The following is a 13,550-nucleotide window of genomic DNA, read 5'->3' as shown; positions in this document are numbered from 1 at the left end:
CTAAATTACAAACACTCTTTTGACTGTAAATTGAATGGAAAAGGATGTCAGTTATCGCTTTCCTCCCGTGGCCACACCACAAGAGCACCTGCAGTAAAGAACTGGCATTCATGCTCTGAAAGGCACCACATGCTGCTATTGTGAGCTGAGCAGGAGCTAACCTTGGCTTTGCTCACCCTGTTCCTATCGCAGCGAGGAGATGGCACAGATAAGAGCCTCACTTGTGAATGTGAATTCACTCAGAGACATGGCCCAGCACTTATCCACCCTATCTGCTTCCACTAAAGGAAGTAAAAATCTACTTAGTAAGATGGCTATCTGTGCTATCCTTCTGAGAGCAGTCTTTGACTTGGGCACGTGTTTACCATATTGATCTTGAGGTTTGTTATGAAATTATAAATGCTCTCTCTCTCTGAAAGCTCCTCACTGTGAGCAGTTCAGCTCACTCACAGATTACCTGTCTCCAGCCTTAATGCCAGAACAAAACTGCTCTGGTTTCTCACCTGAGCAGAGGCGGTCTGGAACAGGACCATCCCTCCATGCCCAGGGCACACCAAAAACAGCACCAATCCCTGTTCAAACTCTCAAACAGGAGAGCTGAGCAGGGAGAAGGAAACTGCTGGTGTCTGGAACTGGGCAGCCCAGTACAGAGGCTCCTGTGCTGGGACATTTGTCCTGACATGAAATGTGGCAGCTGCTGCTGGCAGGGGCTTGCCAGGTTCCTGCAGGGCCAGGGAAAGTCCATCATCTGCTGAGTCCATTTACTCTTCTCTTCCTAGACAGGTAAATGTCATTATTGAGCCAGCCCAAGTGGTTATTCACTCTGTGATTTAGAATTATTGGGAAGAATGGACAGTTTAATAATTAGGGTATTTCCTTACGTCTGCTGGAGCCTGCAGCTGCATGACTGGCTAAAGAATCAGTGTTTCTGTTGAGCTCCCCAGTTATGGGGATAGTGTTAGATGCATTATCTCTCAGTCTTATGGCTTTTGCTCAAAGAATCCTTAAAGTTCAGCTCCTGAAAACATAAACCCCACTCTTGAGTCACTAAGGGCAGTCATTAGGTCAAGGCTCAGTGTACTGAAAAGAGTATTACAGTGCTAAAGAATTTATGGGCTAACCAAATAACATTCACAGTGTTCATTTACAGGTTTTTGGAGGTTGGAGGCCTTGAGCCTTTCTGCCAGTGTTAAAACTCAAAATGCTTGAACACAACCAAATAATTCTAGCATGAAGCTAGCTTTGTGATTCTGGTAATTATTTGGTCGCATATAACATAAAGACATCATGTATTTTTATATATCATAATGTGTAGTTGCCCTTCTCCCTAGAAATGGGTGAAAGATGCTATTGCTGCTTGAATTGTCTCAAAACCAAGATGCTGATGTTGAAAAGTTGTTTTTAGAACATACTCTATATCTGTGGAGGTTTTTAAAATGCTTTCTTTTGAGATAGTAGATGACACTTTATATAATGAACACCATCAGATGTTTCATCCTTGGTTCCTCTCCTAGCTCTGGGCCACCTTTTAGCATTTGTGCATATTATGACTACTTTAACATTATAATATGTTTATTAAGCTTAAATTAAATGTCATTTATGCTGTTTTTTGGATATCCATTGGTGCCCTTTTTTCCTACCATCTGTGCAGTGCTGCAGATTAACAGCCCACATTCCCATTACCTGTAACATTTATGAATGTTGAGCCTTCACTCTTTCTTTGTTTCTGATTAGAATAGTTCTGTACATAAATCAGGCATATGTATAATATTTATTAATTTTTAATAGAACATGTAAGGCTTTTTGTGTGATTCAAAAAAAGATTGGGGAGATGCTGTAGTATAGCTGGCAACTGCAAATCTTGTAGCTGTTCCACAGTCAAGGTTGCACCTTGTCTCTTGCCTTGATAAACTTGTTTTTCACAACTTTACTAGATTCTTAAAAAATAAATATGGGATGTCTTCTAGGAAAGCAAGCCCAGGTTTGGGAGAGGTACATGAATTTTAAGCAGCATATCTATTGCTGGCGTTTCAGCATTTCCTTCCTGACAGCCTCCCCATGGACATCTCCAAAATGTCTTGAGTGACAAAATTCCAACTGATTTTTCTTTGTTTTCCGTGTCTGTGTGGAAACTCCTGATGAATTGCTGCAAAGTTCTCTTCAGGGTTCACCAGAGCATGAACATCAGAGCAGGGAACACTGGGGAGAAGAGGCACAGGGTGGTGCAGAGGCAGATGAGGACAGGAGAGTGTGAAGAGGTGTCAGTGTGTGTGAAATGCATTGTCTCCATGTCTGCTGTCCTCTGTCCCCACAGTCCTGGGCCCATCCCAGAGAATCGGAGTGGTTGTGGCTGGAAGGGACCTCTGGATGGGGCCTTGTCCAGCCCCTGCTCGGGCTGCCCTTGGCAGGACCATCCTCAGCCGGGTTTGCAATCCCTGCAAGGATCTCTCCAGTGCGTTTCTGCCCTTGCCAGACAGGCCAAAACCCCTCAGAAGGGAGATCCCTCCAGAGAGGCTTTGTGAGACCTGCTGGGCCACAGAGAGTCCTGGATGCCTGTCCTAACTGAAGGTGAAAGGGAGCAGAATTCCTAAATAAACATGAGAAAAAATGCATGTAGGGAGGAAAGTGAGGAAAGCAGGTGCAAATGTGAGCATCTCGTAGGTCTGGTTGTACCTTGACAGAAGTTTTTCCTGTTAACAAGGATTTTCAGGCCTTGCAAAGTCTCTGAAACATGCAGTTGGATTCAGAAATTCCTGTATCTGCTAGAGTGGGAAATGTGATATTTGCTTCTTAATTGTGCTCTAGAACAATGTTAGGAGAGATAACAACTATTCCTATCCATTGTCTTTTGATAAGGTCAGTGTGAGCTTATTCTGAATTTGCTTTTGCTGAGAAGTATTTTGGAGTTCTCAAAATTTGGGTTTTATGTCATGTGTGGCCATCACTTACCTTAGGTGAAGCAGCTGCTTTTATATCCTGTTTTTCTGTCTCTTTCTAGCTCTGTGCTTGGTATGGGCCATCTTGCTGCAATCCTTGTGCTTTGGATGTGCCAGTTATGTAAACAGAGAGTGGGGATAGGTGTAGCTGCCTCTGGGCTGAAAGTGGTGCTGGCAGCAGAGAAAGAGTTGGGCTGAAGTAACTTCTTTTCATTAGAATAAAAATCTGAAAATAAAAGTCTGAACTGCATCTAGAGGTAAGCTGACTGTTTTTTTCAAACTCTCAAGTATGGATCCTTCTTCCTTCCCTCCCCTGAATTCAAGAAAATATGATTTGTCTTTGAAAATGGATGGGTCGAGGTTTTTTTTTTTAAAGCAAATATTTTTAAATGGGTGGTTTCTTTGGTATGCTGAAAGAAAACAAATACATTCACAAGGGCTGAGACTTTAACCCCAGGGAAGTGCTAAGGGAAAGCCAGACAAATTCCTGTGCTGACTCCGCAGCCCTTGGAGCGGCAGGTTCAGTGCTCAGTGTCACCAGAGCCATCCCAAGGCTCTCTGGGCTTCTTCCAGGGCTGTTCTGAGGAGCAGCCAGAGCACAGCCTGCCCGAGCTGGAGTCAGAACAGCCTGACTGAGGCTCTGCTGCCACAGGAGGAGGGAAAGCCAAGCCTCTGACAAGCTACACCTATGCCAGCAGCTCCCACAGGCTTTGCTTTTGCTCCTGCCTGCTCTCAGGGAGCTTTTCCTGCCTTTCAGTCCTCAGCCCCTGAACATTTTCCTCTCTGGCCTCTCCAAAACACCCCCAGCTACCCCAGGGATTCCAGCAAGTCAGTGAGCAGCCTGCACGGGCCCCTTGCCAGGCAAACCCTCTGGCACTTTAACCAGATGTTACCTGCATCTCCCTGCTCACAATGAGTGTTTCTCCATTTGTTTTCTTTTTTAAGTGTAAAATACAGAAGTGGAAGAAACACTAAACAATTCATGAAATAATTTGTATTTAGTTTCTGCTTTGCATTGTGCAACTCGTGTTTTAATGCTTTAAATACTCTTAAAAAGACACCTAGCCTTGGAAAGAATAAAAGAGGTGATATGGGAGGCTCTAAGCTTCCATGTTTCTTATTATGACATCATTGTTCCCTCAAATCTCTTCCCTCTGTGTTTACAATATTTCTTCTGACTGCTGAGAAGAAAAGTTTCCAAGGGCTCAAGGTTTTTTTTCAGCAGCACCCAGAAGTCTGGCACCTTACCTAACCTTGTAAGTCTGCAAAACTGGCCTGGAAATTAAATGGAAACAGACTCTCTCTTGGGAGTCCAGCTCCCTCCTACTCCTGATTGGTCCAGAAACACTGTGAGAACAGACAGATTTTCTAGCAGTATCCTGGCACTTTCTTACCCATTTCTGGCCAAAACCAGAAAGTGTTAAAAAGAAAAAAATAAAATATATATATATATAGGAAGTGGGAGGAGAGGAAAGCACTGTATATTTTTAAAACACAAATCTCATCTGAGTTTTGAGAAGAGAGTTTTGGGTCAGTTATTTTGTCTGACTGGTTCATCTACCCCCTCTCCTAATCCCTGTGTTTACTGCAGAGCTTTGTGGTTTCCTTCCTCTGGTCCCCTTGGTTATCTGCGTTGGCACAGAGCCTGGGATCTGCTTCCCTTCCTCCCTGCACACCTTGTGTCCCCAGCCACTGCATCCTGCAAGGGCAAGTCTTGATCTTCACACTTCATTTTTTGTGATTTGCAGCTGCTCAGGGGCGCTGTTGTCCTCAGCCCTCACTGCTTTGCCTTCAGCTTGGCCCGTGGTTTTTTTGTTTCCTCCCTTTATTTGTTGTTTTTTTGTTTTTATGACTGCTCTGAAGTGCTCAAAGAGCTGCTGACAGGCCATGGAAAATGCAGCAAACATTCCACACAGACCACTTGCTTGCCTTTACCATCCTTTCCTGTGCCACGTTCATTTTTGTTGGGGATAGTTGAGAAACCAGGACTGTCAGGCTTTGGCTGTTCTGCTGGTGCTGCTTTCAGACAACATGCAGGTCTGGACCTACCTGCTCTTGCTGCAGCAGAGGCCAGCTGGAACAGCATTTCTAGCCCAGCCTTTCAGTCCTGTGACTGCTTCCACTGGTTCCTCATCAGGAACTTGCTCTTCAATCAGCTGTACCAGCCTAGTCCAATGGCTTCCAGCTTTCCCTGGTTCTCTTTTTCACCCCAGGTTATCTAGACAGCTAATCCCTCTCTTAAAGTTCAGCTGCTTCTTTTTTATGATTTCCTCTGGTGACTTGTTCCTTTTGTCCCTTGTTTTGAGAGGTCTGGCAGCAAAGCCTCAGATATTTCAACACTCAGACGATTGAGGATTTTGCATGGTAGGTGAGTAATGATTTTGTAGGGAGGTGAGGGAGCATCTTCCAACATGGGCATGGCTTGGTACTTGCCCAGCTCTTCAGCTTGCCAGTCCTGCACCATCTCGTAGTGTTAAGCATTTTACTGTAAATCACAGTTAAAGGATTTTGCAGCTCAGAAAAGGTGATCTGAAAAGTTGCCCATCCCCTGTCTCAGGCTGCCTTGTGTGACAAGCCAGGAGAGGGGGCTTCTTTCCTTATTAAGGAATTTCAGAAGCTCATCTTTAATTAGGAAGTTTTGCTAAGTTCTCTTCAGCTGCAGTTGTCCCAAGCAGCTCAGTGTGGCCTCAGGCAAAGACAGCATGTGAACAACAGAGCCCATCTCTTTTCAAATCCTCCCAGATACCCTGGGAGGCCATTCTCATGAGCTTGCTCAGCATGTGTTGGGTAGGGTGAAGTCAGCAATCTAGATGTTTTGGAAATCTTGCCCCTGATTTCTTGGAACCACACCAGCTGCAGGTACTTCTGGATGCTTGTTTTGGCCACACAGCTGTGAATCCCTGAGGTACCTTGCTTTAAGGTGCAGAGATGTCCCTTTAACACTTCCATGCCAGCACAAAAATAGCCTGAAGCACAAGAAGCCAGTGTAAAGATGCATTGGCAATGATTTCAGAAGTAATTTTCAAAACAAGGAGTACTTTTTTTTGAAAGCCAGTGGGTCCTTTAGATCCCAAACTCAGAACCAGGTGGCTGCCTCTGCATTTATTTCTACCTCACAATATCTTCTTCATGTGCTGAACTCTGCTCTTCAGATCTTTACTGCAATGGTAGAACTTCCTTGATTCCATCATTAATAACTGTATTGGATTTTATTTCAAAAATGTTTTCTGTATGTGCTCCTGTCTTTCAGATTTTATTCCAAAATAGTTTTAAGGACTGCAGCCCCTGCAGGAGTCCTTACAAATCTTATGACTGGATCTCATGACAACATCCTCTTCAATGTTGTTGATTAATCTTTGTTCTCTTGAAGGTTAGGAAGTTTGCACAAATAAGAAAGCCCTCTCTATTACTCAATAACCAGCCCAACTTACATCCTGACACTTGAGTGGAAAATCAGACTCTTGTGGGCCAGAAGAATCTAACCGTGTTACCAAAGGCGTTATGCAAGACTAAATGAAGTTTCATTTTCTTCAGACTATTCAACTCTCTGCATAATTCACATAGTATTTTAATCATCTTTTGAAGAGTCCTTACTTTGTGAAAGGTCAGAAGTAGCCTAAAAATAGTTACTATCATCTGATGGCTGCTTTGCTGGGTATGAGCCTCGATTCCCAGTGGACGAGGATTTCACGTCACCAGCCCAGAGTTCTCCTGGCAGTAATTAGCATCCTTGCAGACGGGCTGGTACAGAAATGCAAAGCTTCACTCTGAGCTCCCTGCTTGCAGAAAGTGCTATTTATATGGAAAGCTCTTTGGGGCAGGGACTGTCTCGTGTTCTGAATGCTTCATACAACTGAATCTTGAATAGGTTGAGGCCTGAAGGCACAAATGTAATTCCAAGAATAGTATGATTGAATGGCTGTGGAGACTGGGCAACTTTCTCAGTTCTAGACATGACGTCAGAACGAGACTGAGGTGGAAGTGGGAGAACTTGTACTGAGCAGGGTATCTGCTCTTTGGATGGGAACAGCACTTCATTCTCTGGCCTTGTCAATGGGTCTCTGTTAGTGAGCACTCCCAGTTCACTTCAACTTTAGCATCTCTCTGAGTACAGAAATTGCTCTTAAAATCTCACAACAGCCTATTTCCTTTTTTTAAATACCAATGAGAGGAACCTGTTCCTTGCTATGATTCTGCAGTGGATGCTGTGGTTGCTGCTGATTGTTGGTAGTGAGGATACTTGCAAAAACAACTGCCAAGCTTTAAGGTTACTGTAATCTTAGGATTAAGGCATGAGAAGACACTAAGTGAGCCAGATCTGTTCACAGGAAATGACGAACTCTTTTCTATACTTGTTTTGACTAAGAGAATAAAATCCAATCTTACAGAACTCTTTGTTTCTTGATGAAGACACGTAGGAGAAATAAAGATAGACCTGGCAGGCAACCTTATGAACATTAATCTTAAGGGTTGATGTGAACTGGATCCAGCAAGTTGATAAGTATCTTCCTGCTTTAAAACTGAAGTGTGGTTATTTCTATTGACCAAGGTCTTGCTGTTCACCCATCACTAGGCAGAGTAGTAATGAGGAACTAAGGTAGCCACAAACTAGAAAGGCCTCTTGGGCTCCTGCTCAGTTTCCTGCACAAATGCACCTCAAAATCTTATTCTTTGAAGATCTTTGCTTATGTCCTCACAGGCTGGAAGCTGTAATCATGTTTCTGATATTTATTATCTAACCTGATAATAACCTAATCTGATGGAGGACAACTATATATATATATATATGTATAAAACATATTTTAATATAAAGAGTTCCTAGAGTCAAGCAGAATTTTCCCATCTGCCCATGATTTCTATACATATAAATATATATTAAAAATATTTTTAACAAATAGAAAAAGCGAGTCAGTTTCCTAGGTCTTGTGTGTCTTTTGTATCATCTTAGGAGAAGGAGGAAAGGGAGATGATCTTGTCTTCCAGTCCAACCAAATACTCAATGAGGACATAGAACCAGAAGGAGTTTTTTGCCATGGGTGAGTTGTTTATGAAGTTTGGGTTGTTGCTGTGGGGAGCTGCCAGCACTGGTGGTGACACAGCTTTAACAGAGACATCACCAGCCAGCAGGAATAGCTGTAGGGAGGTAGTTTGACCATATTGGGACAGATTTTTGTTACTGAGAATGTGTCTCTAGTACAGTGTGTACATCCTTGAAATAGGAATAAATAAGCTTGTGTCTGGATTTGGAAAAATAACATGTGTGTGTGTTTATGGCAGGAAGTTTGGCCTGGCTCCATCTCCTGCTCACCTACTCATACAGCTTCTTGTACCTGTTCAGTGTCCCTTATTGCTGTCACAGGCTTTATTAGAGCCACAGTGTGGACATTTTCTGTACTCTGACTCTGTAAAATGGGTCATGTTTCAAAATGTATTAGTACCTGTGGGTTAATGAGCCTCCTCTCTCCTTTCCAGCTGTGTTCTGCTTTGAAACTCATGCTTTTTAGCACTTTTGAAAAATCTCTGCCTACACCTGTCTCTTGGCTCCCCTCCTTTCTCAGGCAAGATCACAGTACTTTTAACACAGCTGAAATAGCAGAACATTGGACATAAAATTGGGTTTAATGCTGTGTTTGCTTCCATGTTTGGTTGTGACCTCTTCTAGTCTGGATGAGCCCGCAGTGAGAATGGAGTTTAATAATGCAGTGAAATTACAGGAAGATGGAGAAGATGCCACTGTAGGTAATTTTTGTGCTATGCTTTCATCTGGGCAGGACTGAATCTAACTCTGATTCCTGTTCCTGACAGCCTGTTTGACATTTCTGTCTCCTGCAGCAGTTAGGCTGGTCTGTACTCACACATTTGTGTAATAGCTACTGCTCAGTTTAAAAGGAAAGGAAAGAATAAAGAACAGATAGGAGTCCTTGATATGCATCTGAGCAATAGCTGGCAAACCTCCCTGGCACAGGTCACTGGTCCACACTCAGTGTTGGGTCTTGAACATGAGCAGCATTGAAAATTCACACAGCTTTTCCTGTGCCCTGAGCCAGCCAGTTGCCAATGACATTCCTGCCTGCCCCTTCTCTCTGACATGCAGTGGTTAACCCTTGTGACAGTCTCACAGTGCCACCTGTGCCCGTGCTGCTGCCAGGATCTGCTGCCACTTCCCAGGGCAGGGCAGGATGTCAGCCACACACTCAGCTGTTTACTTTTTCCTTGTTGTTACTGTTTTAATTGCCATTAGGGAGGTACAAAAATACTTTTTCTCAAGTTTTGGTTTTTTTTCATGGGATTTCTCATAGTTTAGGGTGCAGGGAGATGGTTTTTGTCCCCTCTGCTCTACAGCCATGTTTGAAAGGTGCATGGGTATGTCCCATTTCTCCTGGAACCATCCAGCTGAAGGGAACTGTCACTACCTCTCTGGGCACTGGTGCCAGCTGGTAGTTTATGGGCATATTTATTTTCATTTGATGCCACTTTCACCCTGCCCATCCTGTGGTTTTTGTTTGTTTCCTTGAGAAAAAGCCATTCCACAGTCTTGGGGGTTCTGCTGTTGCTGGTGTTTGGCAGTATAGAGTCAGAAGGGTCTGCAGAAGAGGTTGTCAGAGGAGTTAAGCTAATGATCCCATAGTAATGATCCCTAGTAATGATCCCTAGCAATCTTGACTTGGTTTGGCAGAGGAAGCAATTTAGGGAGTGAACTGCTTATTACAATGACCTTTACTGCATGTGTCTGTACTCAGTAATTGATACAGATTAGGCAGGAGTTAGTGTAGCATTTTATAATGGATTAATCCTGGAAAGCTGAATTATTTTTTTTTTTCCTTGGGAGCAGGTCAGTACAAGTCTGTGGTTGCTGCAGGCTTCTCTGTTCTCTGTCCTCTGCAGCATCCCCTTAGAGCCACTCCCTGAGGGATCAGTGCATGCAAAATCCCTGCAGGAGACATGCACTGTGCACTTGGAATGGCACCTTTTACCAGAAAATGCCCTCAAAACAGAGGCACAGAGTACCCTAACTGTTTCAAGGGGAAAACAGCTGTGTTGTTTAGAATAAAAGGGGATCTTAATTTCATTTTATTCTATGTTGGACGTGTAAGCACACCAGGACAGGCACACACACGTTGTCCCAGGGGCAGCAGCAGCTCTCTGTGCGAGTGCTGATGTTCCTAGGAGTGCATGCATGTACCAGCAGAGGGCATGCAGGCTTCATTAAATGGGGACACGTGCTAATTAATAAATCTCAGAAGCAGGTAGGGATCTACCTGCATCTGTGTCATGCCCAGACAAAGTGCTCATTCAGCTGTGCAGAAGCTGCCCCTTCCAACAGACTGGCCTTATCTGAAACAGGCAGGAAGTGAGGGGGCATGAAGCATATGTTTGAAATTACATAATCCGTAGTCAAACTGTGATCATGTTTCATGTTCATGCTTAGTCAGACTGTGGCACTGATTAGGGTTGACTAAACAGTTACTGTAGCTCCCATTTTTTCCATTGTGTGGCATCTGCTAGCTCTGTTCATCATTAAAGTCTCAATCCAGGCAAGTGACACGGAGTGTGGATCAGCCATAATGAACTAGAGAGAGTCAGGGAGGGAGAGTCAGCAGTTTTTGTAATATATTAGCACAGGATTATTGGGAAATGTGAATTTAAAAGGAAGGCTATCTGCATTTTAGAAACTGAATCAAAGCTAAACTGTACTGTAGACTCCTCTGTTCTATCCTGCCTATGCGCTTGCAGTACATTCATAATCTTCATAAAGGAGAAAATGAATTGGTGAAATAGGCTGTTTTACGATAATATCCCATATGTTATCAGATTCATGCGGGCAGAATCACACTAATGAAGAGAAATTGCAGTTTATGTAGGGCTTGCAGGCCTCGCTGAGGCAGATTAACAGTGGCGAGGGCGAGAGGCAGCACAGAGCCTTGGCAGGCTGCCCGAGAGCTAATCAATGCAGATGGAGTCAAAGGGACTGCCAGCCTGATTCCCAACAGTTTCATCTGGGAGCAGCAATGACTGTATCCATCAGTGCTCCTTGATAAGACAGCCTTTAAGCTTGTGGTAAGAATGAAGCCATTTGGGGAGGCAGAGCTGAGCAATACTAAAAGCGATGACTCCACAAGCGGTGCAGGGGAGAGGTGGGTGTTTAATTTTAGCTGCTGACCTGATTTCATGCTGAATGACAAGTATCTATAGGAATCCTCAAGGGCCAATCAGTTGCTATGCTAGTGAAGCTTTTGGAGAAATGCATTTAATTTTATTCAAGTGATGCCTTTAAGGAAGCAATTATGATTTTAGCTCTCAGAAGTTCGGACTTCTTCAGGTTGATTTCAGCTGAATTTCTTTCATGTTTCATGTTGCTGAAGCTGAAGTCGAACTCAGTTGTTTATTTAACATGGCACATGCTAATGATGTGAAATATCCCCGTTTTCCTCTGCTGATCAATCTTTTTCATCAATATAAGAGCAAACTTGGTGCAGAATCAAAACAATTATGTCCTTTTGCCATTTGCATGCACATCCTGAAGTGAGGCTTAGAAAAGAAAGGAAAAACAGGGCTTTAACATCAGGGAACTCCTTTGCAGAGCGCTCTTTGTGCCTTTGTGCTGGAGGAAAGTGTACTTGTGGTGACCCAGGAGAGGGCTTTCATTTTTCAAGGGGAAGACTGGCAAAGATCTCAGTCCACACATCATGAAGTCTCTTGTCATAGAAGACACTCATGAAAAAAATATGAGAGTTGGGCCCACACGTGGGGCAGATGCTTCACTTTGCAGTGGTGATAGAATCCTGGCCGCTAGGAACATTAGTCACTTGGAGCCCTTCCCTTGGGGTAGTGTGTTTCTGATCAAAAATGAAGGCTGCAGTCAGCCACGAGCTGAGACTCCAATTGTTCAGTATCATTGGATGTTTAAATATTAAGCAGTAGGGCTTTTAATACTGTTAATAATGTGGTAGGAGCTCTGTTCTGCTGCTGTTACTGGCTTATGTAGGTAGGGTGTGGATCCAGGTCTGGTTCATGCCCATCTTTCCACAGTCATATTGATTGATGAGAAAGTTCCTGTTTGGAGATCACTTTGCATTATTCCCTCCCCAGTTTGACTTCAGTGAAAAATGGCTGGACCCAAATGCCAGGCTTTGTGGATGGGATTTGTTTGTTTTCTGTGGCTAGTTGCTGACTGGAACCTCATCTGCATGTTTGTGTTGGCTTTTTATTTTCACTTGTCTCTGAATCTGTCCAGTGATTAGTTTGTTGACAGATGGCTTTTCCCTTGAATAAGATACAGTGAGTAGATGTTCTGAATGTCCCAGAAGGGCTCTGGCATTTGTCCTCATGACAATGAAATACACCCTGGCATTTTCTGCCTTCTCTGAATTTGCCTTTCATTTGTGTCTTGTATAGATTCCTCTAAGGATAAGGAAAGAAAAATGTTAAAATGTGGTTATGACAGGCAAAGTGACAGGTCAAAAAAGCCTTTTCCTCAGTATAAGGAAAATTATTTTCTTGCAGTTTCTGTGTATTGCAGTTCACACTTCCTTGCTCCAGTGAATAAATGTGGGGTTTACCACTTTTTGAGGTAACAGCAAAAAGAAGGACAGGTTTGATTGCACTTGCATTGTTCTGACCGAGTTCCCATCCCTTGCACCCATGCAGATGGTTTGAGGCTCTGAGGTTACACAATGCAGGCACTGCAGTGGAAAGGCATCAGGGTTTTCACATGGATATAGTGAGAGCTGTGGGACATTTCCTTGGTGATGTGCAGGGAGAAAAGAACTTCATCCAGCTCGGTCTCCAGTTTGAGATTGAAGATGCAGGGTTGGCATTTAAGGGAGAGGAGGAGCTCTCTCCCTGTAGTCTCTGTGTTGCCCAGTCTTGAAACGGAACTGCTGAAATGCAACCACCCTGAAACCAGGCATCCTGTGATGCTGGGACTGCTCCCTTCTCCAAAAGGAAACTATCTCAAAATTATCATACTTTATATAATCTCTTGATCACAGCTTTCATGAAACAGAGGTCTCCCAGGAGCATCTTTCCTTCAACAGCTACAGGTGAAAAATCCTCATCTGAGCAATGCACTTGCTGAACCCCTGTGCTTTATTTTAATTGCAGCTGGGTCTGGGGACAGACTCACCCTTTTCCCCACCACAGGGATGTGCAGAAATCCACAAACCCTGCCTCTGCTTTTTCTTTTCCCCTGCACCAAATTCTTCAATTTTGTAGCATGTGAGTCAACTTGTAAAAATGACTCACGAGCTCATTCCAGCCTTCTGAATTGGGAGCCCAATTAAAATACTACTTGCAATGCATATATTGAAGGGAACGAAAAGTGTCTGTTCTGAGTGTCAGGCATTAGCACAGCATATCTGAAGGCCTGTCTTGAGCTAGTCTGATACTTGCCAGCAGGAAACCTGATGTATAATTAGGATTCAGCTAACAGAAAAAAATGTTTTGAAAATCAACTCTGGTTACAAAAAAATCGAATTAAATGATAAATTGTATTAATCGTAAATGTATAAAAGTTTATTCATTTCAAAATGCCATTCTTGGATGGAATAATTTATTTCTAAGATGCTGAAAAGGTGGTTTTCCTGCAGAGCTTCAACAGCTGGTGGTGAGCTT

The sequence above is a fragment of the Zonotrichia albicollis genome, chromosome 11 (genome assembly GCF_047830755.1).
Source record: "Zonotrichia albicollis isolate bZonAlb1 chromosome 11, bZonAlb1.hap1, whole genome shotgun sequence".
NCBI lineage: Eukaryota > Metazoa > Chordata > Aves > Passeriformes > Passerellidae > Zonotrichia > Zonotrichia albicollis.
This window is presented reverse-complemented; position numbering follows the sequence as displayed.